At 43.0% G+C, this 26,671-nt stretch overlaps 1 protein-coding gene across 1 annotated transcript in view; it reads left to right on the forward strand.

Annotated features, from left to right (window-relative positions):
- The window catches only part of LOC124619521 (transcription factor AP-2-beta), a 336,149-nt gene that overhangs the window by 304,248 nt on the left and 5,230 nt on the right, over window positions 1–26,671 (forward strand). The gene's annotated exons all lie outside the window — the stretch shown is intronic.

Below are 26,671 nucleotides of genomic sequence, written 5' to 3' on the forward strand. Positions count from 1 at the left end.
GGATTATGTGCACGAACTAACCTCTCGATTATGTCCTTTAAATGTTTTATGGGATTCAAGTCGGGCGATCTGGTCAGCAAATCATTGGCTCGAACTGTCCAACACGTTCTTCAAACCAATTAAGAACAATTGTGGCCCGGTGACATGACGCGCTGTCATCAATAAAAATTCCATCGTTGTTAAGAAATATTAAGCCCATGAATGGCTGCAAATGGTCTCCCAAGTACCCGAAGATAACTATTTACAGTCAACGATCGGTTCATATTGATCAGAAGACCCCACCCCCACCATGTAAACACAGCCCACACTATTATGGAGCTACCACCAGCTTGCACAGTGCCTTGTTGACAACTTGGGTCCATGGTTTCGTATGGTCTGCGCGACACTCGACCGCTACCGTCAGCTCTTACCCAGTGAAATAGGGACTCATCTGTCCAGTCGTCTAGGATGCATCCAAAATGGTCACGAGCCCAGGAAAGGTGCTGCTGGCAATGCCGTGCTGTTAGCACGTCGGTCGTCTGCTGCCATAGCCCATTAACGTGACATTTCGGCGCACCGTCCTAACGGATACCTTCGTCGTACGTCTCACATTGATTTCTGCGGTTATTTCACGCAATGATTCTTATCTCTTAGCACTGACAACTCTACGCAAACGCCGCTGCTGGTTCAAATGGCTCTGAGCACTATGCGACTTAACTGCTGTGGTCATCAGTCGCCTAGAACTTAGAACTAATTAAACCTAACTAACCTAAGGACATCACACACATCCATGCCCGAGGCAGGATTCGAACCTGCGACCGGAGCGGTCACGCGGTTTCAGACTGAAGCGCCTTTAACCGCACGGCCACACCGGCCGGCCAACGCCGCTGCTCTCAGTCGTTAAGTGAAGGCCGTCGGCCACTGTTGTTGTCCGTCGTGAGAGCTACTGCTTGAAATTTGATATTCTCGGCACACTCTTGACACTTTGGATCCCAGAATATTGAATTCCCTAAAGATTTCAGAAATGGAATGTCTCATACGTCTAACTACAACTACCATTCCGTGTTCAAAGACTGTCAATTCACGTAATGCGGCCATAATCACGGCGGCAATCTTCATGAATCGCCTGAGTAAAAATTACAGTTCCTCCAATGCCCTTTTATACCTTGTGTACGCAATACTACCGCCATCTGTCTACGTGCATATCACCACCCCATGACCTCTGCCGCCGCAGTGTAGATGCACTGCTGCCGATTCACAAGGTTTAAGACGGCGGCATCGGCAAAGCAAAATTCTGGGTCACTCGTCTGAATAGTACTACGAAGAAGGAACAAGCTGGTTAAATACATTATTTCTTGAAACAGGATAATGTTTTTTGTGTCAGGTTAGGTAACATGGAATAGCTGAAGAATTATTTTTTTTAAAATTCAAAACAGGTCTATAATTAAATAATAAATAGAAGAACAAGGTATTTTCTGTTGAACTACATATTAAATTCTTGTTTTACTCATTATCTCAAAAGTTTTTCTATGTTAAAAGCGTGTTCGCCGTGGCCGCTGTTGAGAGGAAAACATTCATCAGGCGGCTCTCGCTCCACTTGTTCAGTTTTCTCCGCCTCAAACTCCCGTCGGCTGTCTTTATCTCCTTTTTTTCTGTCAGTACTTCAAGCTGCGCTGCTTGCACCCGCTTTGAAAGAGTACACGTTAATTCCATTACTTGCACACGATGTAAAATTGAGATGAAAATTCATTTTCCGCGTCAGATTGCATTTTATCCAATATTTCACGACGGGCGCGAACGTCTACGCCGGAAACCATATTAATGCAATAGCGACAGTTACTGCAGTTATAAAGAAGGAAAAAAATTGGAACGTCATGTGAATGACGGAATCATTAGATACGAACTTCAAGCTCGGAATGGACAACGATGGCCATAGAATAATGCCTGCGTTTGACTTAAGCGATGTCGGGAAAATTGAGGAATTCGTGGCCGAATGGGTACTTGAACCCCGCCACTCCAAAATTCGAAATCACTGGCCTAAATCTCGCGCCACTTGGCATAACATAAATATACAGAACAACTTCCGAACAGAAGCGTATCAGCTGATCTTGACAACTCGTTGCTGTATGCCATCAATGGGAAAAAATACCGTTGTATGACTTGCGTAGCCAAACCTGTGGCGGGCTGTTCTAATAAGGACTCACATGAGAGTTTGGGACTTGGCAACAAACTACCAGGTGAGCTATTGGTGACGCAAAGGGAGTCTGACTTGGAATTGTTAGGGAGGGGATTACCAACTCAAGTTTGCTGCCTTTGCACCAAAGGAAAATCTCCCGAAAATCTTGGTCAAAACCGCGTGATGGGAAATATTTTTGGTCAAATGTTTGAGAGGGGCGAAAACTAGACTCCCTAGAAATTACGAAACTGATATTTGCCCGAATAGTCACAGCCAAACAAAGAATCGGAAATCGGCAAATAGGATATCAAAGTGACCAGCGTAGGGTTTAATTTTGAAAAAAAGAACTTAAATTGCTTGAAAGTAATCAGAATAATTAAGAGAAACTTATTCAGTAATCTGAGGGACAGTTGAAATATTCTGACAAAGAGCTGCTGCTAGCCATGCAAATGAAGAGTCAAAAATGTAATCTCTTCAGGGCCTAGCTATTTTGCGCATAAAAAGTTGCACTGCTGCAGAAATTCTGGAATTCTTTCTTTCATGGTCAATCAATTAAATGTCTTGATCTGTATACTTTTAATAATAATTATAGAATACAGATCAATATTTAAGTTCAAAGTACATCTGAAAAGCTCGGTGAATAATCATAGAAAATGAAGGAAACAGGAGTCGCAAACAAAATAGCTATACCTGCCTGCGGAGTTATCACTATTAGCTGAAACACACTTCTGACATCGGTTGTGTAGGTGTTGCAGACTTCGAAGCGCTGTGGTCACCCGCAACATCTGCGAAGCGTAGGCCTTTCAGGGCTAATTTGAGGTGGGGAAACAAAAATAAGTCTGTAACTTCCTGGGAGATTAAAACTGTGTGCCGGACCGAGACTCGAACTCGGGACCTTTGTCTTTCGCGGGCAAGTTCTGCAAGGTTCGCAAGAGAGCTTCTGTAAAGTTTGAAAGGTAGGAGACGAGGTACTGGCAGAAGTACAGCAGTGAGAACGGGGCGTGAGTCGTGCTTGGGTAGCTCAGATGGTAGAGCACTTGTCCGCGAAAGGCAAAGGTCCCGAGTTTGAGTCTCGGTCCGGCACACAGTTTTAATCTGCTAGGAAGTTTCATATCAGCGCACACTCCGCTGCAGAGTGAAAATCTCATTCTAAAAAATAAGTCTGCCCGGCACCAAATCTGTAGAACAAAGAGGGCGCTGGAAAACAGACACCTTACGTTGAGCGAGAAAGTTGAGGACGTAGACGTTGTGGATACCCAACGACGCGTGACCACGGTGCTTTGAGGGATACCACGAGAAGCGTTTGCTGTTTCCATCAGCTTTTACAACCGACTTCAGGAGTCTGTTGTGACTGCGGTTGATTACTTTGAAGGCCAGTGAAGGTATTTTGTTTTGTAACAGTTATTTCCTTTATTTTCCGAGGGAATTCACTGAACTTTGCAGACAAATCTTATACATTATATTTCATATTTTCTGAGCAAGATTTGAAAGTGAAAAAACTGAAAAGAAGCGCTCGGGGGAGTGATAGATATAACAATGCTGCTTGTCGGGTCGGCGTCAGAGACTTCGCCACGTGCTGTCCGCGGCGGTGCGAGCAGGAAATCAACAGCGGCCCACAACAGGTTCCACCGCCGGCTGGCATCAGATTGCGAAACGCTGATGGCGAGCGATTAGCAGGCGGCAGTAAAAATCTCGACTCGACGCGGCGTGGCGAGGCGCTCGTGTGCGCGGCTGTGTTCCGGCCGCCACACATTTCACCTAGGATTTATTCCGCGGGCCTCTTCTGGATGACCACTGCCCCGATGAAAAAACAACAAACAGTCTCTCTGCGTCGAGTGGTCTGCTCTGCGCCGCGTTTATGTACGGCCGTGACGGAGGAGGTCACGTTCTCAGATTACTGCAACTTTTGTGCGCGTTATTCGCAACTCATACGTGTCGGAAGTCGCAATACAAGAAAGTTTTGAGCTGCTAATTTACACGGAACGATGGCTGAAAATAAGGAATGTTTATTTCCAGTACGTAGAGGCTAATGCGATGACTGAGATGTTTAGCACAGACGTTTTTTGTGTGTGTGTGTCGTTACTAGCTGCGTAATTAAAACCGTCTCGAGCAGGGTATCTAATGTGGCTCGTAAATGGGAAGAGGCCACACACATTTCGTACAGCATGAATCAAAAATAGAAGGTAATATAGGGATCGGATTCCTCATTTAAAAATAAGAAGAAATGCTCGCAGGGGAAGCTCCCCATCGCACCCCCCTCAGATTTTGTGTTAAGAGGGCCCTGCGTGTCATGATAGAAATCTCTTATCAACATACCTAATTTGTACGACTGGTGAGTGAGCGGAATATGCCTCTTTCCCCGATTCATGTGTTCTTATGAATGTGAATGTGATCACTCCCAAGGAACGCAACAGTTTCACAATCACACAGTTTCTCTGTGCTCTGTCAAAACATGTTTTTAACGTTTTTCATGTTGCTTTCCGTTTTGGAAATCTTGACTTTTGAATTCCTTGTTGTAACATAGTTCACACCCATTTATTTGTTGTTTTCATTTCTGTGACACGTCTACGTGGTATCTCACCTGCTCTCGCTATTCATCTCATTTACTTGCGACGGTAACGTATTCTTACCACATGACTCATATTCTACAGGGTGGCGCACGAAATGTGTTACCATTTTGTTTTTTAATATAAACTTTATTGTCAATACAATCTTAAAGGAACATATACTACAATGAAGAGCCGTCCATGGAGATTTGTTCTAACTCAGCACATGCTCAATATGTCCACAATTTCGTTTCCTAACTTCCTTCAAACGAACACTGAAGTTAGTGATTACCCTACGGCACATGTCTTCCGTAATTTCACTGCAAGCTTGAAGGATAAGTCTTCTGAGCTCCATTAAATCACATGCACGTTTCGGGAAATTTTTTCCTTTAGGTACCCCCAAAGAAAAAGTCACATGAATTGAGGTCTGGACTATTGGGGGGCCAATTTTGTTCGTCATTGAAGCGACCTGGAAACCTGAGTGAATGGCCTTGCTCCATCTTGCATGAACCACTGCGTGTTGAAGGGCAAGGCAGTAGCAAGAAGCTGTGGAATGAAGCCATTGCGAAGCATGCTCAAATAACGCTCGCTATTCACAGTTTCTTCAAAGAAAAAGAGTCCAATAAGTCCGTGACTGGAAATTGCTGCCCACGCTGTAATCCTCAGAGCATAATGTTGTCGTTCATGAAGCACTTGTGGGTTTTCAGTGGATGGTCTTCTTGCAAGGGACCCATCGTGTGTTAAACTGTTGTCGAAAACGCCTCTGAGTCACAACAAGGCTTTTCGTTTCATGAAAAAGTAGCACAATTGCCGATCGTTGCTGTGTCGACAATCTTCCATTGTCAGCCATTGCTGCTTACTAGTCTCCTAGCGGCAGTATCGTGAATTACACGTCATTTCGTAACTCATTTGTTTTTCCAAGCTCTGCTGGTACTGCTGTAGAGATCCCAGCGGGATATCTAATGTGCGCCGTAAATTGTGAAAGAAACAGTTGGTAACACACTTCGTGCGCCACCCGGTATATCCAATGTATAATATGACAACTACCATGATTGAGACAGAACAAACATTTCAATGACCGGACGGACAGTTCATAATGTTATGAACAAAAAACAAACAATAAATGACACACTCACTCGCTTGGCAGTCCAACACCATGACCACTTACCCACGACGCCGTTGTTAGTTCAGGCTGCTCTTTACAGTGCTTCTTCTTCCAGGACCATTCACTGTTTCTAATTTGCTTCTTCCTGTTTTCATGCTTGATCTGCGTTCAGTTTTTGATGGACTCTACGTTGGGCCAACTTACCACTGAGGGAACTGCGGTAAGGAGTTGCCGTTGTCAGTATTTGGAATTATTTTGAAGAAATCCAGTAGTCGACGCATTGATTACTGTTCACAACCTGTATGCTAATTCCTCTCTTCCCCAATAACGACCAAATTCTGGCGACGAAAATCTACTGTGCCGCTAGGATCGAAGACGGCTATGGGCAAGCAAAGTGTTAGTTCGGTGGGGTTTACGTGATTTGCCTAAAACAGTTCATTTAAAGGAGGTAGTGGCCGGTTTGCTTTACGTTCCTAAGCTGGAGATCCGAATTCAACGATCTCGGTTCTGGCTCTCATTCCCTTTCGATTATATGCAACAATTTCTAATTTCACTTATCGTAACTAATTTCTTGAGGTGATTTTCGTAAAGATTCAGACATTATTCAAATGGTTCAAATGGCTCTGAGCACTATGAGACTTAACATCTGAGGTCATAAGTCCCCTAGAACTTAGAACTACTTAAACCTAACTAACCTAAGGATATCACACACATCCATGCCCGAGGCAGGATTCGAACCTGCGACCGTAGCAGTCGCGCGGTTCCGGACTGAAGCGCCTAGAACCGCACGACCACAGCGGCCGACTCAGACATTATTGATAAGGATACGGTTGAATAATTGTTATTTGTACAACACCCTTAAAGTATATATATATCTTGTATATAACTGAGATTAAAGCAGTGTGTTTGTTCTATTAATGTTTAGTTTGAGCCGATCATTGTCATCATTTTCTTCAGCCATTTGACATTCATTGCCTAATAAAGTGCTTCAAAAGACTTTTCCCTGCATTACCGTTTTTAACTAGACTCATCCACGTTGTTTCTGCGTGTTTTCGAATGGCATCTGCCTACCTTCATTAGGGTCGTAGTCTGTCTTGTCTCTCTGAATCAAGCAATAACTTCTTTAGTCAATCAACCATCCATTCGTCTGGCTACACGTCCAATCAACTCTCTTTCATAACAGTCGTAATTACGGCTTCTTTTCCTGTTCCCTGATCCATTAGTTTTTCCTACCTCTCCTAATAATTTCCAAAATGTTTTTCAAATGGATTTTCACAGTGGACGGCCAGGTCTCTTTGTTTACGAGTCAAAACTAGTAGTAAACACAGCTGTTGTTTTCACTAATTTAGTGTTATAATTTATTTTCAATCCTTTGTAACTTATTTCATAACCATAACATCATCTGTGAAACGAAGCTAGCTGAGATACGTTCCATTATCACGTGCACCCTCTCAGTTTTCACAGTTTAGATATCTGAAAACTTCCTCTAGGGCACTGAGAATAGTTGCGTTGATATGAAATCTGGTTGCTTGAACGTCTATAGATTATTAATATATCACTACCCTGATGAAGTCTAACAGAAGCTGTGGTAGTGCCGTATGAATTGTTCAACACTCTAACAAAAGTTAAATTAATGCCTTGTTTATCATAGCTGTTAGTGTTGATTTCGTTGAAACTAAGTACAAAACTTCATCAAAATCTATTAATCCTACACAAAGCGCTAATCCATACACATTACTCCGATTTGTAATACAGTTCACACCTTCCAAATGGAAAATACTGTTCTGAAGTCAGCTTCTTCCTTTGTGTGGTTAAAACGCAATGTTTCTTTTTTTTTTTCTTTGTGGTTGGTGATAATTTTAGTTAATATCCCGCATATTACGAGTAGGAAGCTGTTACGTCTGTAATGATGATGTTTTCCCTTGAGGGACTGTCTAACTATCAACAATTTGAGAACCATCTGTAGCATGGACGCAGAATGGGGAAATAACTGTTCTTCGAACAGCTCACTGTAAACATCACAACCATAATCTACATGTACGTTTACACTCATAATCTCTACTTTTAATACCACTATCTCTCCCCCTCCCCCTTTCCCTGCTTCATTCGCAAATGGAATAATTGTCAATGAATCTCCGTTATGGGCTCTAACCTCTCATTTTCTCGTCGTGGACATTTTGCGAGACTTCTGTCGGCGGAAGTAATGTGTCGTCCGACTCTTGCTGGAACGTACTCTCCTGGTCTTCTCAACAGTACACTTCTCTGCGATTCACAGGGCCTTTGTTTTAGCGTCTGTGACCGGAGTACGCTGACTATATCCCTAGCGCTCCTGCGTCGTCTAATCGATCCAGTGATGCAACGCTTCGCTTTTCGTTGGATTTTTCTTATCTCTTCTATTAATTCAACCTGGTGAGGCTCCTAGAAATACTCGAGAATCGTTAGAACAAGTGTTTTGTAATCAGGATATATACGCCCCGAGACACCGGGAAATCCAGGAAAAACCCGGGAATTTTTTTCATCCCGGAGAAGTCTGGGAAAACCGCGGGATTTTTTTAGAATTCCGAGAATTTTTCATTGTTTAGTTTCCGGCTACATTTTTGTAGTTCTGACTGGTAAGAACTGATAATGTTACAAAGAATTTTACTTTAGCCCGCTACTGCAGAATAATAATGCAGCTATAAAGCATAAACGAGAGAATAACACCTAAATAAAACTTCAGCTGCAAAGAAAATTCACCATTCACAACAACGAAACACAGTGCACACATAAGCGCCGCAAAATGTGCCAAGGACTATGCAATACGTCGTAACAACAAACTGCTTTCAATGCGTCTTTCTCGTGGACGTTGTTTCGATGTGCGTGACGTCACAACTGTTTGCATTCCTAACATGTCACCGGAAAATATTGCGAATGGTCGTTTACTTTCCAAGTAAATTTCCTTTTAAGCAACACGAACTGTGTTACGTGCGAGAATGTGTGACGAAATTCTTAAATAAAGCTCATACAAAAATTTAAAGTTGAGGACCATGCACTTAGAAAAATTTCGGGGCCAAAATACCAGCCATTTACATCAATACTTAAAATTTTGCTGCCACATTTGTATTTGATATATTTTAAAAGGCTGAGACGTTAAAAAGGGCCTAGTTTCAAGTTTAATTTGTCATATTTATTTTTGTTCTTTCATAGATTATAAGTTATGCAATAACGATGGCAAAAAGTATAAACATCCTTCAAAAAGCAGTGCTTAGTGAGTTCCTCAGCAATTACACACCTAATTGGCTTTTCTATGGAAAAGTAAGTGCTAGACGGAACACTCATTCGACCAAGTAACCTACGAAAAGTTCGGTGGACAGCAGTGAAATTTATAATCGTGCTCGTCAGAAATATTCAGCTGCTGCAGTTAAAGCTTTGCACTCAGGATCTTGCGTAACCATACCCTCGGAAAAAAACAGCAAAAACTTTTTGATGATCAATATTACATGTGAACGCTTAACTTTTCTTGTAGCTATATGACAACATATTAATTTAAACCATTAACTTTTCTTATATGTGTGTTCGCGCTACTTAGTGATGTTGCTATGCTCTGAATATGTACTGTCATTGGCTGGAGAGATCGCGTGACATGCATGAACTGTAACTGGCTGACAAAAGCGCGTCGCAATCTAGAGTTCAGTGCTTCGTAAGCGACCGTGCTATATTTGGTGGAATTTGTGTTTATACTTTCTTAATACAAAAATATGCAGTGTAAATTTTAACGCACATGAAAGATTTTTATAAAAGTATTTTTTTTTTTTTCGTTTCCTAAAGTACCGAGAAGTTCCATGACGGTGTATGAGACCTTCACTATTCAAAGGATTGATAAGTTTTACAACTCCGAGGGAAAGTATATTGTCACTTAACTGGGAAAAATGTACTTTTGCCCGGGAAAAGTGTATTTTCACACGAGGAAAAGTGTATTTTTAACTGGGAAATCAGGGATTTCTTTTTTTCTTTTCCGCGTAAACACCCTTTGCATACTTCTTTTGCGGTTAAATCACATTTCCTTAAGATTCTTCCAATTAATCTCACCTGGCCGTTGCTTTTCCTACAATTTGTCACCTGTAGCCATTTCAGTTCAAGTCACTCCGAATGGTTACTAATGAGTATTTTTGGTATTGAAATCAAACAGTTACGAACCCGCTTCGACTATTCTATGCAAAATACATAACATTCATTTACATTCATGTTCAACAACCAGTCCCTGCACCAAAACGTCCATTTTCTACAAATCATCTCGTCTTTCTGGCATTGCAACCTTCCTACAGACCACAGCAGCGCACGAGAATAATCCCACAGAAACTCTAACATTATGCGCTAGATCATTAATACCCGGATTGTTAAAAAGAAGTATTCCATATTTTTAGAGGTGGTAGCATGGACCAAAACAACGGAAAAATCTCCAATAAACATGGGCTCTAAAAAGCGTACCTTAAGCGCTATGAGCTCTTGTTCATCTTCACTAATGTGAAACGATCTCTTCTATTGCAAGCTTTTTGGTACTACGACTGACGTAACACATACCAAACACGTTGACTGTTGCAAGGTATAGTCTGTTCGTACCAAACGACTTGCTTGTCTTGCTAGAGGAGGTACAATTTATAATACGTCTGTCGGGATTTTGTAATTTAGTAGTACAGATCTACGCAAAAATATGACCTTGGGCATCAGACTAGCCAACGCCGTGCTATAACAAAATTCAAGTACACGGAAAAATACTGTTTGTTGCGCATGTACAATTTTGAGATCAGTAATAAATAAAACATCGACAGCATTGAAGTGTCGGCGAAAGTCGACAAACGATATTGCTTGTGTCGCTTTGGATTAGACAGTAACCTAGTCATAGTATACACACAGCAGTCACTCACATTGTCAGAGAAACAATTAAAGCACTAATTATGAATTAGGTAAAATAATTATCTGTTCAAGGAATACCGTGCAGTTTTTGACTCTATCGGTTTACTGCAATGGCAGAATAGTACGTTCTATTTGATTCAGTGCCAAATGTTTTATGAAAGTGGGTTAGAAAAATAGTCAAGTAACACATGGATCCATTTTACTGATTTTAATGAACGGTATTGCCTACATTCATAATAAAAAGATTCTCATTTCTTGGGAAACTGCACTTTACAAAGAACAGTAGCAAATAACCTTCATGTCCTGCATCGTTCATTTTATGGCAATATCACATCAATGATTCCATAGTGTCGTACCTATCCTTTTAACATTCCCGTTATTGCCATGTTCCAGGTAAATTTCCCTTGTGCATTCCTTGTTGCTGCAATACTTCGAGCACTTCACACAGCCATCAACTGCTACAGACTTTCAACTGTTCTGAAAGCTATTACAAAAAAACTCTCAGCCTAGCGCGGCTCCCATACGCTGTGTTAAATTTGTTATACATGCTGCTTTTCCTTTCACTACATATTTAAAGGTTTCAACATCATTAATCGTTTGAAAGAATTAATCGCGAAAATAATATCAGCCTTTGCGAGTTTCTTTAGACAGGAAAATTATAAAACTCGTGCAAATAGTTCTTTAAGATTCTAACAGATGGCGTTACTTGTTACATTCATAGAATACTGACGCCTAGTTTCAAATACCCAAAACTCCGCCATGAATTGAAGTTCAGAGATGGAAAAATGGAAATGAAGTCCCATGCTTCTTGACAGAGCGTAGGGGAACGATGCGGGAGACCCGCACCGCCGTACTAGGCAAGGTCCTAATGGAGGTGGTTTGCCGTTGCCGTTGCCTTCCTCGACCGTAATGGGAATGAATGATGATGACGAAGACGACACAACACTCATTTAGAGATATACGAATAAAATTTATGATGTGTCTTAATGTCATAAAAGCGAATGTATTGAAATGTATCTTACTGTCTTTATTTAATTGTGTCATTACACATTCCAAAAACGGCTGGAAATGTGGTTCGTACATGATGGAAACCAGTCCATTTTCTTCCGAAATGTCCGTGTGGTTCTGCGTGTGACTGTGTGTGCTACGGCTGGAAAAAGAGCTAGTGCTCGAAATCGAAGGTAGTGTGGATGCTGTTACTGTGCTCCACGCGTCATCCGCTATAGATGAGTGCGTTTACCTTAAATATTGCTCTATCCTGGTTTTTCCATTAGCGTCATACATACATTTAACGGTCAATGGATTGGATGGGCAGGTCCAAAAGTACCTCGGCCAGCATGTTCCCCCGTTCTTAGTTCACTGGGTTTTTGGTTATGTGGACACTTGAAATTTTTAGTGTATACGCGAGTCCTATTATTGATGTACAAACACTACAGGAACGCGTCGTGATTGGCTGCCAGCACATCCGTTAGCAGCTTGGAATTTTCCAAAGCGTGCGTGATTGCCTACTCCGTCGGACAGCAGTATACCTTACTGTGGTTCAAATGGCTCTGAGCACTATGGGACTCAACTGCTGTGGTCATAAGTCCCCTAGAACTTAGAACTACTTAAACCTAACTAACCTAAGGACAGCACACAACACCCAGCCATCACGAGGCAGAGAAAATCCCTGACCCCGCCGGGAATCGAACCCGGGAATCCCGGGCGTGGGAAGCGAGAACGCTACCGCACGACCACGAGATGCGGGCTATACCTTACTGTGAATGGACACGATAATGAGCACCTCCTTTAGCCATGGCTCAATAGTGCAGGTCGTGTGTGATAGCAAGCAGATTACATCAGAAACTCGGGTGTTTCACTGTAGCACAATAACACGTGTTCTCATTTGTTTACTGCTCCTGTACGTCGATCGTAATAGCAAAGAGCTTGCAGTGGAAGAGATATTTTTCGCAGTAGCGAATACGAACAAGTTATCGTAGCTCTGAACGTTTGTATTTTAAACCCATGTTTTCTGGCCATTTTCTCTTGTTTTAGTCCATTCTACCACATCTTCAAACACGGACTACTTTTTCTGAGCACCCTGTATATTGTAATGCTTGACGGGCGACAAAAAATGCAGGAACTGTCTGCTTAGCGCTGTGGGAATGAAGCTATCGTTGTACTTCTCATGGACTTAACAGCATCGCCGTATAGATCTTGCTTTGCTGTGACAGCAGGCTGCAGCTTCTCTTTACAGGGCAAGCCAATGGCACAGTCGTTCAGCGGCCATGTAGGGAACTAATGCATCGTAATTGGGAAGTCGAGCGACTCCGACTACGGAATACACTAATTAGGCGGCGGTCATGGAATGGAATGGAGTGGAGTGGCTGAGGGAGTGGAGGGGGGTAGTAATAGTGGCCGCCAAGCGTCGTAATGGCGCCACACACGAGGCCGGTACGTGACGCACGGCGGCAGCGTTTTTGGCAACACCCGGGCTCTTTGCGGATCACAGGGCCGCGTCTTTCTGCCGCAGCGTAATTTCATTTCGGAGAAGCAATCTCAGCTTCAAAATCAATCCCGTCTCGCATAGTGGTACTGCAATTAACTCTTCTCTTTTCGATGCTGCGGCGAGGCTTTCATTCCCCAGTTCGACGCGAGCATAGTCGGATGAAATTAAGTGCAGGACCGCAGGCAGTACGCTTTTCTGTCGAGCAGAAACAAATAATGTTCAGACATGAGGATTTAATCAAACAGCGTGCTTAACGAATTATAATGGATTGAGCAGAAAGAGTACAGTTTGGGAATGAGATGACAGAGGGAAGCACAATTGGAAGTGGTGTGAGGCAATGCTGCTGTATCTCCTCAACACCAACATGTATTAGGACCATATTATTCAGAAATGTTTAAAACAAAGTAGGCGAGTTCAGGCTCGTGGTAAGAATGTATTCGATTTGCGGATGGTATGGTGTTATTGGCGTAGAGCAAAAGATTATGACTGAAATGTTAAAATAATTAAATAAGACCTGTGAGAAATTCGATATGAGAATTAATAAGAGAAAGACAAAATGAATGGTGATAAGTGCAAGAAAAGTAATAACAACTATAAAGTTAGGACGGTAAGTTATAGAACAAGCTAGTGGTTTCAGGTATCCGGGAAGCATTATTATGGGCGATATGTGATGTGATAAGAAGGTGGAAACACAGCAGTCGCCAAAGAGTCATCATCTGCTCTGTGTGGGTGAATGGACAGCGACCTAAGGAAGAGATTGGCGAAGTCCTTCGTACGGAGCGTGGTATTACGATATACGGAGCTGAGGCATGAACACTGAAGAAAGAGGAAGACAGAAGAATAGAAACATTTGAGATGTGGACTAGGTGGAGGATGAAATCGATAAAACGGGTAGACAAAGTGAGAAATGAGGAGTTGCTGAGAAGAGTGCGCCGGCCGGAGTAGCCGTGCGGTTCTGGGCGCTACAGTCTGGAGCCGAGCGACCGCTACGGTCGCGGGTTCGAATCCTGCCTCGGGCATGGCTGTGTGTGATGTCCTTAGGTTAGTTAGGTTTAATTAGTTCTAAGTTTTAGGCGACTGATGACCTCAGAAGTTAAGTCGCATAGTGCTCAGAGCCATTTGAACCATTTTTGGAGAAGAGTGTGGCATGAGAGAGAAAGTGGGCAGCCGGGAAGAGGAAACACAATTGGCTTGGACGCTGGATGAGAAGAGATTGTTTATTGGTGGATGCTTTGGAAGGGACGGTGAGCAGAAGAAGAAGAAAAAGAAGAAGAAGAAAAGGTCATAGAAGATACAAGAAGGTGGATAGTATAAGGATAAGAAACAATTATGGGAAAACGAAAAGGGTAGAAAATGACAGGACTGCATGGAGGGCTACACGCGAAGACCTGCCCTAGTGCAGAATAATGATGATGATGATGATCTCTAAGATTGCAGCTACGAGGGCTCTCGGTACAGTGAAATATACTCTAAGACAAAAAAAAAAAGATACACCACGGAGAAATTATCCGAATATGACGGAAATCAGTAAATATGATGTACATACAAATAAATGATTACAATTTCAAAAAAACTGGATGATTTATTGAAGCGAAAGAACTTCACAAACTGAGCAAGTCAATAACGCGTTTATTTATTTTTATAGAAAGATAAACCAATTCTCAGTGCATTGCGAGTGTTACCTACAACTCCTCCTCAGAAAAGAAAGCTAATTATCCACATTGATGGTAGACACTTATTGCCAAACGTGCTTCCTCTGCACCACTCCTCCCCCTAGTGACACTTGCTTCACTCACCCCTTGCGGCCCATTTTGAAAATAAACCAAGTCTAAGTGTGTACACTATAGTATATGTGCAGCAGGAGAATTATGTGAGGAACAAAGAACAGATTGTTCATACATTTTATTCGCAAGCTGTTACGTCCTCCGCATTTCTCACACGTTAATGCTAGTTGTTGTTGTTGTGGTCTTCAGTCCTGAGACTGGTTTGATGCAGCTCTCCATGCTAATCTATCCTGTACGAGCTCCTTCATCTCCCAGTACCTACTGCAACCTACATCCTTGTGAATCTGCTTAGTGTATTCATCTTTTGGTCTCCCTCTACGATTTTTACCCTCCACGCTGCCCTCCAATGCTGAATTTGTGATCCCTTGATGCCTCAGGACATGTCCTACTAATCGATCCCTTCTTCTAGTCAAGTTGTGCGACAAACTTCTCTTCTCCCCAATCCTATTCAATACCTCCTCATTAGTTACGTGATCTACCCACCTAATCTTCAACATTCTTCTGTAGCACCACAGATTAATGCTAGTATCTGAAATAAAAAAAAACGTGATTATTGGTAACTTACGCCTTTAGTATTACAGTTTTACGAAATAGTGATGATGATGATAATAATGATTTTTTAAAACAATTCATTTTCAAAACCTAAACACTATTGAACCCACATTCTTTTTTACTTCTAAGGAAATCTCGTTTTTACCCCTTGTTGTTGTTGTGGTCTTCAGTCCTTAAGGGGTAATTATCCGCAGGCTGGGAACCACTGCCCTAAACCAACGCAGCAGAATACCACGTTTCATAAACGTCTCCCATCCAGCGGAGCCTCTTTTACACTTTTCGTTATCTACCGCGGTCGAACCCATTACAGAGCAGAAATCTACTCTGGGCAAATACCAGACGAGCTGGCGTTGGGGCAGGAAAGGACCCTAACTGGAAAGATTTGTTCTCAGTTTTCCAGTTGAAGCGTTTGCTTAAATCTTGGGTCTGAATCAAGGGGATTCGAACTATTTTTCAATTTATCTCTGGGACCGCATGTCTCAGCCTAGCGTTAGAGTATCTGTTAATGTGATGACGAGCCCGATATGTGCAGTGTATCGAGAGTGATGCGATCGACGTCGACTGTGTATAATCCTGTGATTATTTTCAGGCCAATGAGATGTTGCTAGAAGCAGTCTTTGACCGACGCGCGTCCTTCATTCACCCCAAAACCGGCGAGCATTAGGTAGATTTCGACGGCTCAAAACACAATACCCTTGGTTTCATCGAAGACACTAAGCCTCAAAAGCTGTTCCGTTGCGTATGCCCTGAGTATTTCTCAGTATAGGTTCAAATGGCTCTGAGCACTATGGGACTCAACTGCTGAGGTCATTAGTCCCCTAGAACTTAGAACTAGTTAAACCTAACTAACCTAAGGACACCACAAACATCCATGCCCGAGGGAGGATTCGAACCTGCGACCGTAGCGGTCTTGCGGTTCCAGACTGCAGCGCCTTTAACCGCACGGCCACTTCGGCCGGCTTTCTCAGTATTAATCCTGTCCATGTTGTGTGTGGTGATAACTGGAAACAGCTGTTAATTGCTTGCAGATGATGATATCATGCCATTAGCTACGTATACTGTCATCAGTTTGGGCAGCAGAGTTTCGATGTTTTGGTCTTAGATCCACTTGCTCTAGTTATGTGAGTTACAATGGAACAATGTTTTCCCCGAAAGCGATAGATGTTCCGCAACTTCCTTTGCCTATTTGCAGTCGACTGAACAAAAATGTTCGGTACACAACGCCACTTTGACTGGAACGTCAACTTGCAAAGTGAAGATAATTACTGTCAACATCTCACAGAGATGCGGTGTTCTTTAACAAGTGTTTCCGGTATGATAACGATTTGTGTATTCCATCTTTCTCCCGCTTTAATGTTACGAAACCGAAAATAGATGCCTGTCTGCTTTTAGAATGAAGGGAAACAGGTTGCTGCGAAATGAGGCGCTCCAGTCTCTCCGCTCCCTTATTTTAATCTTTCGAATATTTTGTGTGAAGCGCCTTGATGTTAACCGTTCTGGTTAGAAAGTTGACTAGCCTAAATCTCGTTTCGTCAGAGACTTCGATCAGAGAGTCTTTCCTAAATGGATAGCCTACGTTGGGTCAGTTTTCTAGAGCAGTCTTCATTAAGCTCCCGTATGTCCACTTTATTCTTCGCAGTCTGTGGGTTCCTTATATAGTATTCTTCTCGGGTGTGCAGCCGGATCATAACGTCAAATTGACACAATATTTCCGCGGTCCAACTGGCCGCCATCTTCAGGTGAGAGTGCTGGTACACGATCTCGCCGGAACTTCCTTATATAGTATTCTGAGGACAACATCCCCCTGAATAGTCTCCACCCGGATGTATGAATGGAGGACGAGTTTACGTCCGAAATATTTAACACAACAGAATGCCACTAAACCATACTGTATTCACGACGTTGCTTTCAGCCAACCGCAGTACCAACTCGTTGTCGCTGCAACTACCGTAAATCCTGTTGCCCCGCACCACGAAACGTAGATTTGTGTGGACTCTCTCTGATGCCTACAGAATTTCTATCTGCAACGGAGAGCGCACGCACACAGTTTAGAAACTCCCTAGAAGATTCCAAATTTGTGCTGCGCCAGGAACTTTGCCTTTCGCATGCAGTATTCTAAGCAACTAAGTCATCTAGTACTGACTCACGACCCGCCCTCAGAGGTTTTTCCGCTAGCGTACATATCTTATGCTTGTAAGCTGTATGTATAACCGTATTGAAGCCACTCCAAAACGAAAAAAAAAAGGCATCGTGAAGGAACTATCTGAATGGGACGACAATCGGTAGATGTGATGTACATGTACCGTACAGTCAGGTTTGTATCCCACAGGTGCAGACACCTCTTCGTTGTTCATAGGGGCCAGTTCGAAGTGGGACTCATCAGGGAAGATAAATCTACTCTATTCAGTTAGTAAATTAGATTACAGGCCGGAGGTGTGTCTAGAGACGTCCTGGACAGTGGTTGGATAGCAACCTGTCGCCCGCCATACGGCTCGACAACCAGGAGTGATAAATCAAGGATGTTATTCGCCGCACCCTTATAAAACAGCGTTACGTCGACGGTATTCTACGCCACGATCTGTTGCCCTTCGTGGCAAGCCATCCTCGGCTTACATTTCAGCAAGATAATACCCGCCCACACACGACAAGAGTTTCTGCTGTTTGTCTACGTGCTTGCTAGACCCTCTCTTGGTCAGAAAGGTCGCCAGATCTCCACCCAGTTGAGCAAGTTTGGAGCATAATGGTGAGGGCCCTCCAACCATCTCGTGATTTTGACGGTCTAACGCGCCACCTGGTCACAATTTGGCACGATATTCCTCAGGAAGGAATCAACAACTCTATCAATCAACACCAAGACGAATAAGTAACTGCGTAAGGGCCAGTCAGAAGTGGACCAAGGCGTTATTGACTTCCTAAATTTGTGAAGCTCTTTCTCTTGGATAAATCATCCACTTTTTCTGAAGCTGTCATAATTTGTTTGTTTGCACATATACCGGGTGATCAAAAAGTCAGTATAAATTTGAAAACTTAATAAACCACGAAATAATGTAGATAGAGAGGTAAAAATTGACACACATGCTTGGAATGACATGGGGCTTTATAAGAACCACCCCATATTGCTAGACGCTTGAAAGATCTCATGCGCGCGTAGTTTGGTGATGATCGTGTGCTCAGCCGCCACTTTCGTCATGCTTGGCCTCCCAGGTCCCCAGACCTCAGTCCGTGCGATTATTGGCTTTGGGGTTACCTGAAGTCGCAAGTGTACCGTGATCGACCGACATCTCTAGGGATACTGAAAGACAACATCCGACGCCAATGCCTCACCATACTGAATGATGGTGGACATATTGAGCATTTCCTGTAAAGAACATCACCTTTGCTTTGGCTTACTTTGTTATGCTAAATATTGCTATTCTGACCAAATGAAGCGCCATCTGTCGGCCATTTTTTGAACTTTTGTATTTTTTTGGTTCTAATAAAACCCCATGTCATTCCAAGCATGTGTGTCAATTTGTACCTCTCTATCTACATTATTCTGTGATTTATTCAGTTTTCAAATTTATACTGACTTTTTGATCGCCCTGTATATCACCTCTACTGATTTCCGTCCCATTCCGATAATTCCTTCGTGTATGTCTTTTTTCCACTTTTCTTTTTTCTTAGAGTGTACTCTTTATTGTGTACCGAACGGAATTTTAATTCTTTTGTAAATAAAGGTCATTAAACTTACGAAACAATTCTTACGGCTTCAGTCCATATTACTAACGCGTTTAGGCAGAATAATCCCATCTACATCTGCGTTACAGTTAAGTGTACATTCACCTGAGATATTACGAAGGTTATTTTCTGTGTGCACCTAAGAGCTTATGCACCGAAATGTAACCTTGTACAAAAAGATTCATTTATTTTAGTGTATATCTTAATATTTTTGGAAATTTGTGGTAAGGTCTTATGGAACCAAACTGCTGAGGTCATCGGTCCCTAAGCTTACGCATTACTTAAGCTAAGGACAACAGCCGCGCGGGATTAGCCGAGCGGTCTAGGGCGCTGCAGTCATGGACTGTGCGGCCGGTCCCGGCGGAGGTCCGAGTCCTCCCTCGGGCATGGGTGTGTGTGTTTGTCCTTAGGATAATGTAGGTTAAGTAATGTGTAGGCTAGGGACTGATGACCTTAGCAGTTAAGTCCCATAACATTTCACACATTTTTGAACAAGGACAACACACACCCATGCCCGAGGGAGGACTCGAACCTCCGACGTAGAGAGCCGCGCGAACCCTGACAACACCCTCTCAGACCGCGCGGCCACCCCGCGCGGAGATATCTTAATATCTGGCATGCTCGAATTACTTCATTAACGCCTTTATTTAAATTGTGTTGGACTTAACATACATTAAAATAAACGAATATTTCTGTATAGCATTAAATTTCGATGCGTAACCTCACTGGCACACCCAGCAAATAATCTTCATCACAGTTCACATTAATGCATACGTAACTGTAATCCACCTGATACGCAACAATCTCCAAAACTCATCGTGCTAATAAATACTAAAAAAGGTGACTAAAGCAGTAAAAATTATTTCATAAATTTATAATACGGTCGCTGGCCGCAATCCGGTTCTATACAACTTGGATAAATTTAAATCTCAAAAACGTCTTTATACTGTTGTTTTAGCAGCTGTGTTAGGTGATTCTGTCGCAATATTGGTAGAACTTCCTTCCAATTAGTTGCATCAGGCAATCTAGGTGTTCTAAGTGACTATGCGTCACTACTTCCAAGTTTAGCCTATATTACAGCCTTTTTAACTTCCTGCTTGAGTGAAGCATCACGGCGCTAATGGTCTTTTCAGTATTTTTAACGCACAGGGCCTATACGCTCTTTCACTCAGTCTTAAACAGTTATTTGGTCTATGCTGCTTTTCGTCAGCGCCTTCAAAGTTTCCAACAAAAGACTTTTTATATTCCCAGCATTTGTCCGCGAAAGGCAAGGGTCCCGAATCCGAGTCTCGGTCCGGCACACAGTCTTAATCTGCCAGGAAGTTTCATATCAACGCACACTCCGCTGGAGAGTGAAAATCTCATTCTGGGAACATCCCCTAGGCTGTGGCTAAGCCATGTCTCCGCAATATCCTTTCTTCCAGGAGTGCTAGTTCTGCAAGGTTCGGAGAAGAGCTTCTGTGAAGTTTGGAAGGTAGGAGACGAGGTCCTGGCAGAATTGAAGCGCTTTGATAGCCCAGTTGACGCCGCCACGGTAGCTCAGCGTGTTCTGTCAGAGGATGCCGGCACGGTAGCTCAGCGTGTTCGGTCAGAGGGCTAGCTGCCCTCTGTAATAAAAAAAACTGAGTTAATAGATCAACAACGATCTGAAACGGGTGTCTTTCGACGTCCGCCCAGAGCAGACACAACGAACGAAAACGAACAAAATGTGTTTTTTTTTAAAAAAAAGGGGGCTGGGTTCTCTGTGTAATGAAAAAAACGGAGTCAAGGAATCAACGATCAACTTAAACGTATGTCTTATGACGTCCGCCCAGACCAAACGCAACGAACTATATCGAACAAAATGAAAAAAGAAAAAAAAAATGTTGCTGGAGCACGTGCCCGCAAAAGACAAAGGTCCCGAGTTCGAGTCTTGGTCCGGGACACAGTTTTAATCTGCCAGAAAGTTTCACTTTTGATATTTCTCCCCGATAGTTTTTGTTTAATTATGTTACAAATCAGTTACATCAGACTTAGGTCACATTAGTAATAGCAGCTCTTTAAAAATCCTGTCCACGCTGTACACAGCAATTCATTTTAGACATGTTAAGCTAGACTACAGTTTTACATTTCTCGGCAAGTGCGTGAAATAAGTGCGAGATCTGTAGTGTTACACGCAACGCTCTAGGGAACTTCTTGTAACTCATCGTAGCCTCAACAGAGTTCAAAAACAAACAATGCAGACAGAGACCAAGACAGGGGTGAACGTACCGTCGACAATAAGGTCGTTAGAGACGGAGTACAAACTCGAATTTAAATGGATGGTGAAGGAAATCAAAGTAGGTACTGTAAAGTTAGTCTATATAACGTTGCACGTAATACAGAAATGTGCTGTGTTTTTGTTAGCTCACTACACGAAGCTATCCTCATGCTGCTAATTTGCTTCTAGAAGCGATTGTGGCATGGTAAGTGAGACACACGCAAGAAGAAAAAGAAGTAAATCAACAAAAAAATATAATCCTGTGCAGGAAACGAAAGTTACATCCCTGGAGAGATAGTCATGAAGAAGGAAAAGCCTTTTTTCAAAATTTTCCCCTTTCAAAACTGACGTCTGCATACTGAGATAATTACATGTAACGAATACAACGTTTAGCACTCCGGACGGGCAGTGTATTGAAAAACGTATCATAACTAGACAAACCAGTTTTCGCATTGGTTTGCTAGAGCCACTCCGTTCCTCGTCAGTGTCTTGCTCGGTTCTCTCTTCTCGTCCCCCTCTCTAACTGCATATTGCTGATATTTGCATTCTCTTCCTTTAGCGGCGCAGCCATTCTTGTACCTAGTAAAGCGTTAACTATAAATTACATGTTCGTTTTTGTACTGGCGCTGCACAGTTCTGTTTTACGGCAATACAATAACACGTCGCGAAAAACAAAAAAAATCATACTTCGCAGAAGAGAGCTATAGAATTCCTTACAGGAGCAAAAAGCGGGCTTAAAGAGAGAACACAACGGTAGATTTTCTTACTACGCTTTAATATTCATCTCGTCAGAGTAAACTTCGTTTGCTGATGCTGTTAAATAAATCAGTAAGCAAACAGCGTAGTTCGCATTTACATCTGTCACTGTCTCGAAGGCGATGCTGTAAGGAAGAAAGTCGGTACGCTGCTATTTTTCTTGCGAACGGAAGCGCGTGAGTTTCAAGATGTATTTTGTTACAGCATGGCGCGTGTTATTGATTAATTAAACATAAACGTAGAGAAATGTTCATAGTTTAACGACTCAACTATTGCGAGATACTCTTGAGACGCAGAAAGATGGACGATGAAAATCGGTCGAGACTTTTCCAAACTAGGTTTTTAAGATAGTCGCGAATAATCTGAATCAGGATGGCCAGACAAGAATTTGAACACAGTTCTTACAGAATTCAAGTCGACTTCCTTAATTACTGCTTCGGCTAGTCTGATAAAAAAAACGACGGATAGAACATAAATCCAAGTAGTTTCGTAGTGTGTAGAGGATATGGGCGCGTTGATAATCTGTTGGCCGGCCATGGTGGCCGAGTGGTTCTAGGCGCTACAGTCTGGAACCGCGCGACCGCTACGGTCGCAGGTTCGAATCCTGCCTCGGGCATGGATGTGTGTGATGCCTTTAGGTTAGGTTTAATTAGTTGTAAGTTCTATTGGACTGATGACCTCAGAAGTTAAGTCCCATAGTGCTCAGAGCCATTTTTGGTAAACTGTGAACGGAAAATCCTCACCTACGACAACCAATCAAAAAAAGATCGAGTGATACTGGTTGGTTCATCTGTTTTGTTGTATACATGATCTTTTTCTAAAAAAGTACCAGCTTTTTTCTCGAATGCAGTCCTTACTGCCTTTGTGTCAGTTCTCGAGGCGAATTCCTTTGGAACTGCCTTGCATTTGCGGAACACTGCTTCATAATTCTCGAACCCGATGGCCACCAAGCTTACCTTAGCAACGGAAATAGAAGGTAGTTACGTGGAAGAAGCTCATGGTAATACGACGATTCAGTTCACAAACAATATTGAATTTTGCCAAATATTTCACGAAACGATTCGCGGCGTGAAAAAGAAAATTGTCATAACCAAAAATCTCTCATCTCGACGTTGTCCCGGTTTCTTTCTCTTGTGGTTTCTAACCAATGCCCTGTAGTATGTTTACGTAATTATGATGTGGAAAAAGGAGATTCAGTGATAGTAAATCAGCTACTTTTATTATTACCGTTACCAGAATTTCCGTCAATATAAATGTCAATCTCAGTAGATTCCGTATTTCTAAATTTTCAGAAGACTTTTGACACAGTTCACGCATCTAATGATGTTGCGTACCCGAATAGAATCATCTCAGTTTTGCGGCTGGATTCATAATTTCCTCTCAGAAAAGGCACATTTCGTAGTAACTTGGCTCAAATGGCTCTGAGCACTATGGGACTTCACATCTGAGGTCATTAGTCCCCTAGAACTTAGAACTACTTAAACTTAGCTAACCTAAGGACATCACATACATCCATGCCCCCGAGGAAGGATTTGAACCTGCGACCGTAGCGGTCGCCCGGTTCCGGACTGAAGTGCCTAGAGCCGCTCGGCCACACTGGCCGGCTTCGTAGTAACTAACGGCAAGCCATCCAGTGAACCAAAAGTTACCCGGACAGCCGGGGTTCTCCAAGATAGTGTTATAGGCCCTCCACTGTTCTTAATATATGCAAACGATTTAGGATAGAATTTCAGCAGCCCTCTTAGACTGTTTGCAGATGATGCTGTCATTTACAGTCTAGCAAAGTCATGAGACGATCACAAACAGATTGCAAAATGGATTAGGCAATATTTCGGTACCGGTATGGTGTGGAAAGTGGCAATTGACCCTAAATAATAGGCAGTGAGAAGACCTCCACATCAGCAACTAAAAAAAAAAAAAAAAAAAAAAAAAAAAAAAAAAAAAAAAAAAAAAAAAAAATCACAAAATTTCCGTTACACGATAAATCACAAAAATCTGATGGTTGTCGATGCAACTAAATACCTATGGATTAGATCTACAAACAGCTTAAATTGGAACCATCACAAAGAAAACGTTGTGGGAAAGGCGAACCAAGTAGTAAGTACTGCGTTTTAAACTCAAGAGTCAAAGAAACTGGCACACCTGCCTAATATGGAATAGGACCCCGGCGAGCACGCAGAAGCGCCGCAACACGACGTGGTATGGACTCGACTAATGAGTGAAGTAGTGCTGGAAGGAATCCTGCAGGGCTGTCCACAAACCCGTGAGAGTACGACTGGGTGGAGATCTCTTCTGAACAGCACGTTGCGAGACACCACAGATATGTTCAATTATTGTTCATGCCTGAGATCTTACTGAGACCAAAATGTTCCGTTAAAATGGGATTAATGGATACAGTACTAATTTTAACCTTGTGTGAAAGTTCTCTGATCGTGATTCGTCTGTCCTGCATCACCAGAACCCTTTTGTGAGCAATAACATCTTCATTTGCGAATGTTGAGGACCTACCTGAACGTGCTTCACTCTTCACTATCGCCTGACCGTCTCTGAAGCGGTTGTACCACTCCTTTACATGTGTGGTGCCCGTTGCTTAGTCCCCAAACACTTGTTGAATATTGCAGATTGTTTCAACTTCAGAATCGCCAAGATTAAAACAAAATTTGATGCGATAATGTTGTCCCACTTTTTCTGACAGTTCGTCCACAACATAAAATCCGACAGCTACCTGTGTAGGGCTCCCGAGTGGGAAGGCGTGCCGGTCCCCGGCACGAATCCGCCCAGCTGATTAGTGTCGAGGTCCGGTGTGCCGGCCAGCCTGCGGATGGTTTTTAAGGCGGTTTTCCATCTGCCTCGGCGATTGCCACACAAAAATGGTTCAAATGGCTCTGAGCACTATGGGACTTAACATCTATGGTCATCAGTCCCCTAGAACTTAGAACTACTTAAACCTAACTAACCTAAGGACATCACACCACACCCAGTCATTACGAGGCAGAGAAAATCCCTGACCCCGCCGGGAATCGAACCCGGGAACCCGGGCGCGGGAAGCGAGAACGCTACCGCACGACCACTAGCTGCGGACGATTGCCACACAAACACTGTCTCCATGTACTCTTACACCATAATTACTCTACCACGCAATCATTTGGGTTACACTCGTCTGGTATGAGACGTTCACGGGGGAGGGTCCACTGGCGGCCGAATCACATGATAACCCTGGGTTTGGTAGGGGGGGGGGGGGTGGCGGTGGGTGGGTGGGTGGACTGCTGTGGCCTGTTGTGGGGTTTTGAACTACTGAGTGCTACGGCGGGTCGAAGCCTTTCTGTCGTTCCTAGGGCCCCGGTTCAATACAAAATACACACGCACCCGTGTAGGGCCCCTCTTGTCAATGGGTAACCAGCGACTGGTTGTTTCTGCAGTCGTGAAAAAAAATCAAGCATGTACCTTACATACACCTACAAACATGGAGAGCGCATGGCCCAGTTAATATGGTTGGTTTCAACACTATAAAATAAGGTCGGATACTCTGAACAGCCCTTGTATGAATGTCTGTATCGTCTTGGCACACACGTCACGCTCTTGTGACAATGCCCATTGCTCTTGGAAATGGTGTAAGTCTCCAGGTTGCAATAGTTGCACAGAGATGAATAGTTTTGCACAGGATAAACTTGCTTGAGGTGCTGCACGAAACCAATCTTAAGACTGAAGACCACAACAACGCAACGTATGATTTCTGTCGTACACCAAGAGGCCCACACGCTCCATTGTCGTCAGTGGACTAATCTTCATTCCATTATCATTGCTTTTGCAGCACGTAAAAGTAGTTTTGCAGCTACCTAATCTGAGCCTTGACAGATTTGATTCAACTGAATGTATTAAATGAGTCAGGCAGTCCCGCATGGGTTGGGGTCACACATGGGTTTCGAAAAAGACGATCGTGTGAAACCCAGCTCGCGCTATTCGTCCACGAGACTCAGAGGGCCATAGTCACGGGTTCCCAGGTAGATGCCGTGTTTCTTGACTTCCGCAAGGCGTTCGATACAGTTCCCCACAGTCGTTTAATGAACAAAGTAAGAGCATATGGACTATCAGACCAATTGTGTGATTGGATTGAAGATTTCCTACATAATAGAACGCAGCATGTCATTCTCAATGGAAAGAAGTCTTCCGAAGTAAGAGTGATTTCAGGTGTGCCGCAGGGGAGTGTCGTAGGACCGTTGCTATTCACAATATACATGAATGACTTTGTGGATGACATCGGAAGTTCACTGAGGCTTTTTGCGAATGATGCTGTGGTATATCGAGAGGTTGTAACAATGGAAAATTGTACTGAAATGCAGGAGGATCTGCAGCAAATTGATATATGGTGCAGGTGGCTATTGAATCTCGATGTAGAGAAGTGTAATGTGCTGCGAACACATAGAAAGAAAGATCCC

Source organism: Schistocerca americana, chromosome 6, assembly GCF_021461395.2.
Source record: "Schistocerca americana isolate TAMUIC-IGC-003095 chromosome 6, iqSchAmer2.1, whole genome shotgun sequence".
Lineage (NCBI taxonomy): Eukaryota > Metazoa > Arthropoda > Insecta > Orthoptera > Acrididae > Schistocerca > Schistocerca americana.